Raw genomic sequence first — 6,000 nt, 5'->3', positions numbered from 1 at the left:
CACCTGAGTGCTTGCACATGTTGTCAGTGGACCAAGAATGTGTGTATTCCTCCTCCTGAGAAAGTAGACATCCATGTGTTACTGCTATGAAATGTTTTACGTCACAAATACGGAGGAAAATCTGGCAAATTACTTCTGGAATGCATCACTGTTATGACAGGTCACATATTTACACACACAGACACACAGACACACACACAGACACACACACAGACACATGCTCAGACACACACACACACACACACACACACACACACACACACACACAGACAGACAGACAGACACACACACACAAACAGACATAGACACACACACAGACACACGCACACACAGACACACACACACACACACACACACACATGCTCAGACACAAACACACACACACACAGACAGACACACGCACAAACAGACACACACACAGACACACACACACACACACAGACACATGCTCAGACACACACACACACACACACACACACACACACACACACAGACAGACACACACAAACAGACATAGACACACACACAGACACACGCACACACAGACACAGACACACACAGACATACACACACACAGACACGCACACAGACAGACGCGCACACAGACACACACACACACACACACACACACACACGAACACACACACATGCTCAGACACAAACACACACACACACACACAGACAGACACACGCACAAACAGACACACACACAGACGCACACACAGACACAGACACACACAGACACAGACACAGACGCGCACACAGACACACACACACACACACACACACACACACACACACACACACACACACACACACACACACAAACACACACACACACACACACACAGACAGACACACGCACAAACAGACACACACACAGACACACACACACAGACACATGCTCAGACACACACACACACACACACACACACACACAGACAGACACACACAAACAGACATAGACACACACACAGACACACGCACACACAGACACAGACACATACAGACACGCACACAGACAGACGCGCACACAGACACACACACACACACACACACACACACGAACACACACACACATGCTCAGACACAAACACACACACACACACAGACAGACACACGCACAAACAGACACACACACACACACACACACACACACACACACACACACACAATGAACTTAATGAAATAACCTGCACACTGAAACTAAGTGAGTGAATGTTACCTGATGAAGGTGTGAAGACTGAAACGTTGTAAATAAAGTTGGTACAAGTTCTCGACAGTGTGAGGGATTTCTTGTGACTTGTATCGTCACAGAATGGAAACGGGACAGAAGCGTATCGTCCGTATAAAGAAGGTTGGAACATATGGAGGCAGAGAGAAGACGAGTGTGGTCAGGTGGAGTAATTAAAGGAGGGGGAGGACGTTTATTAGATTAGGGACACATGAGAGAGAGAGAGATTAAGATTTAAGAAAGCTGGGAGATAACTGGACTTAACGTTAAAGTGATAAGATGACAGGAGGGATTAGCGCGGAGGGAGGGATGGATGGAGGCATGGCTGGAGATGGAGGGAGGGGAGTTATTAAATCATGGAGAGGATTAGAGGGGTGGAGGGAGGGATGGAGGGAGGGGAGTTATTAAATCATGGAGGGGCAGAGAGACGTTGTAAAGCTGTCACCTCCTCTAGCCAACAGACACTGGGAAATGTCATAGTATCAGGGAGAGATGGGGGGAAGAAAGCAGAGAGAGGGGGGAGAGAGCAGGAGAGAGGGGGGAGAGAGCAGGAGAGGGGGGGGCAGAAAGGAGAAGAGAGAGGGGGCAGAGAGGGGGGAGAAGGGGGAGAAAGGAGTACAGCGAGAAGAGAGGGGGGGGCAGAAAGGAGGAGACAGAGGGGGGAGAAAGGAGGAGAAAGAGAAGAGAGAGGGGGAGAAAGAAGAGTGAGGGGGGCAGAAAGGAGGAGAAAGGAGTAGAGAGAGAAGAGAGTGGGGGGAGAAAGGAGGAGAGAGAGAAGAGAGGGGGGCAGAAAGGAATAGAGAGAGAAGAAAGAGGGGGGGGGCAGAAAGGAGTAGAGAGAGAAGAGAGTGGGGGGAGAAAGGAGTAGAGAGAGAGAGGGGGGGCAGAAAGGAGTAGAGAGAGAAGAGAGGGGGGCAGAAAGGAGTAGAGAGAGAAGAGAGTGGGGGGAGAAAGGAGGAGAGAGGAGAGAGGGGGGCAGAAAGGAGTAGAGAGAGAAGAGAGGGGGGCAGAAAGGAGTAGAGAGAGAAGAGAGTGGGGGGGGGCAGAAAGTAGTAGAGAGAGAAGAGAGTGGGGGGGGGCAGAAAGGAGTAGAGAGAGAAGCGAGAGGGAGGAGAGAGAAGAGAGGGGGACAGAAAGGAGGAGATAGAGAGAGAAGAGAGTGGGGGGGAGAAAGGAGAAGAGAGAGGGGGGCAGTAAGGAGTAGAGAGAGAAGAGAAAGGGGGGAGAAAGAAGAGAGGGGGACAGAAAGGAGGAGAGAGAGAGAAGAGAGTGGGGGGGGCAGAAAGGAGGAGAGAGAGAAGAGAGAGGGGGAGAAAGAAGAGAGGGGGACAGAAAGGAGGAGAGAGAGAGAAGAGAGTGGGGGGGGCAGAAAGGAGGAGAGAGGGAGGAGAAACTGAGTCACTCCCTGCTGATGAATCAGCCAGGCAGTTAAGATGAGGTTTGTCAGCTTCCCTCGAGTGGCCCGACACGTTCTCACCTCGTCCTCCTGTAAACACAGTAAAACTCCTCCGTCCCCCGGAGCGGGAGACGCTCGGTGCTGTTCTCCGGGGAGACGGAGGTCACAGAGAAAGCATTTGAGGTATTCAGAGGCTCTGACTTTACAAGGCAGGTCAAAAGTGCGTACAGTGGTGTTATAACGGGAGCAGACAGAGTGTAGGACGGTTCCACGTCAGAGACTTCTTTTCAGTCAAACTGAATTTCACTTAAAAGGGTAACTTTGGACCCCGGGCCCTATTGTCACATATTTCTGTGTCTGAGTGACTGATGGGAACAACAATCTTTTAAATTGTTCCGGTATTAAGCGGCCAAACAAGCTACAATGTAACCTTAATGGGCAATTTTGCACCGTCAGTTTACTAAAAGTATACTAAAAGTTCTGTTTGTGTCGCTGATAGGCTCAGATTATTATTCTAAGTGTCTGACAACATTATGGAAATGATCCCTACAGAGATAGACCTGTTTGTTAAAGAGTAAGATCATTTTTAACATGACACAGCCCAAAAATCACCATCACCAAACTCCACCAGACTCCATGTAAATAATGAGTACTTTTATCATCGTAAAACACACTTCATTCAAAGTCGACAGAAACAAAATAAAACAATCAAAAACCGTCTTGGGACGTCTTTACACTATTCCAACAATCACCACTCTGGTTTGGTTGAAATAAACCCTTAATTCACCCATTTACATGTGACAATGTAACCTCCACCTCGCCCACCTCAGCAGGGTCCTGGGCCCCCCCACCAATGCCCTCCTTAAAGGTCCCCTCCACCTCCACCCCCCCTCCCACCTCAGTGACGACTCTCTCCATTCACGAGAGGGACGTCAACAGACTGTTCAGGAGACAGAATCCCAGGAAAGCTGCTGGACCGGATGCTGTCTCCCCATCCAGCTTGAAGCACTGCGCTGACCAGCTGTCTCCAGTGTTCACAGACATTTTTAACACCTCACAGGAGACATGTCACGTGCCAGCCTGCTTCAAGACCTCAACCATAATCCCTGTCCCCAAGAAGCCAAGGACCACAGGACTTAATGACTTCAGACCCGTCGCCCTGACCTCTGTGGTTATGAAGTCCTTTGAGCGCCTTGTGCTTTCACACCTCAAAGACCTCACCGACCCCCTCCTGGACCCCCTGCAGTTTGCCTACAGAGCCATTAGGTCTGTAGACGATGCAGTCAACCTGGCCCTCCACTACATCCTCCGGCACCTGGACTCCGCAGGAACCTACGCCAGGATCCTGTTTGTGGACTTCAGCTCTGCCTTCAATACCATCATCCCGGCTCTGCTTCAGGAGAAGCTCTCCCAGCTTGGTGTGCCTGACTCCACCTGCAGGTGGATCACTGACTTCCTGTCTGACAGGAAGCAGCATGTGAAGCTGGGGAAACACGTCTCCGACTCACAGACCATCAGCACCGGATCCCCCCAGGGCTGCGTTCTTTCTCCTCTGCTCTTCTCCCTGTACACCAACAGCTGCACCTCCAGTCACCAGTCCGTCAAGCTTCTGAAGTTTGCGGACGACACCTCCCTCATCGGACTCATCTCTGATGGAGACGAGTCCGCCTACAGGTGGGAGGCTGACCACCTGGTGACCTGGTGCAACCAAAACAACCTAGAGCTCAACGCTCTAAAGACAGTGGAGATGGTTGTGGACTTCAGGAAGAACCCAGCCTCACCTGCCCCCATCACCCTCTGTGGCTCCACAATTGACACTGTGGAGTCTTTCCGCTTCCTGGGAACTACCATCTCCCAGGACCTCAAGTGGGAGCTGAACATCAGCTCCCTCGTCAAGAAAGCACAACAGAGGATGTACTTCCTGCGGCAGCTGAAGAAATTCAACCTGCCAAAGACAATGATGGTGGACTTCTACACAGCCATCATTGAGTCCATCCTCACATCCTCCATCACCATCTGGTACGCTGCTGCCACTGCCAAGGACAAGGGCAGGCTGCAGCGTGTCATTCGGTCAGCTGAGAAGGTGATTGGCTGCAATCTGCCGCCGCTCCAGGACCTATACGCCACCAGGACTCTGAAGCGTGCTGGAAAGATTGTGGCTGACCCCTCCCACCCCGGACACAAGCTCTTTGAGCCACTCCCCTCTGGCAGGAGGATGAGGTCCATCAGGACCAAAACCTCACGCCACATAAACAGTTTTTTCCCCTCCGCCACTAGCCTTATCAACAAGGCCCGGAATCCATCCTGACTCTCTCCACACCCCACCTCTGGCTCCTCATGCCACTGTACCTACTCTGCTGTAACGTCCCTTTTCACTACTGTTTAACTTATTTTACTATTTATTTAAATTTATTTTATCGTTATTAATACGTACTGTGTGTATATGTTTATACTTATATTGTTTATATCTTTTTATCCTTCTTATATTTGTATGTGTGACATGCTCCAACAACACCATGACAAATTCCTCGTATGTGCAACGTACTTGGCAATAAAGCCCTTTCTGACTTCTGACTTCTGACAATATGCTGGCTCTATACACGCTAAAAGTCCTGATTATTTACATGGAGTCTGGTGGGTTTGGTGATGGTGATTTCGGGGCTGCTTTATGTTAAACAAAAAGGATCTTACTCTTAAAAAAAAAGGTCTATCGCTGTAGGGATCCTTTCCATAATGTTGTCAGACCCTTAGAATAATAATCTGAGGCTGTCAGCGACAAAAACAGAACTTTTAGTGGACGCAAACTGACGGTGCGCAGTTGCTCTATGTGATTTATATTGCAGCCCGGTTCGTGGCTGTGTTCTCGAGATTTTTTCTCAAGATTTTTTGTTCACATTAGTCACTTAAACTTAAACTCTAATGCCTGGGAAAATAGGGTCCAGGTTGAAACATACCAAAATTACCCTTTAAATTCCTACAAAGATTCCAAGTAAAAAAAAAAAATCTTTTGCCTGAAAACGTTTTCTTTTCTTTGGAGGCTTCAAATGTTAGAGACCATAATATTTTCCATATTTAGGAAGTCCATTTTCCCCGACTCTTTATCCACTCATTTAAACAATCTGTTCGCTCCACTAACATAGGAAGCTCTTACACAAAGGGTTGACATTTCGGAGCAGAAACAGTCTATTTCAGGCGCGTTGTGTTGGAGGATGTAGGTTAGAGATACAGTATCTCTTATCTCACTATTTGATGTATTCATTTCTTCTCTCTTCTCTGTATATACGTGTATCCATCCTTTGGTCTTTCTACACATCTACATTTGTCTACGTTACAACGCAGGAAAAATTTAAAAAAAGCTGTAATCACGCCG

The sequence above is a fragment of the Sander lucioperca genome, chromosome 6, assembly GCF_008315115.2.
Source record: "Sander lucioperca isolate FBNREF2018 chromosome 6, SLUC_FBN_1.2, whole genome shotgun sequence".
Classification (NCBI taxonomy): Eukaryota; Metazoa; Chordata; class Actinopteri; order Perciformes; family Percidae; genus Sander; species Sander lucioperca.
This window is presented reverse-complemented; position numbering follows the sequence as displayed.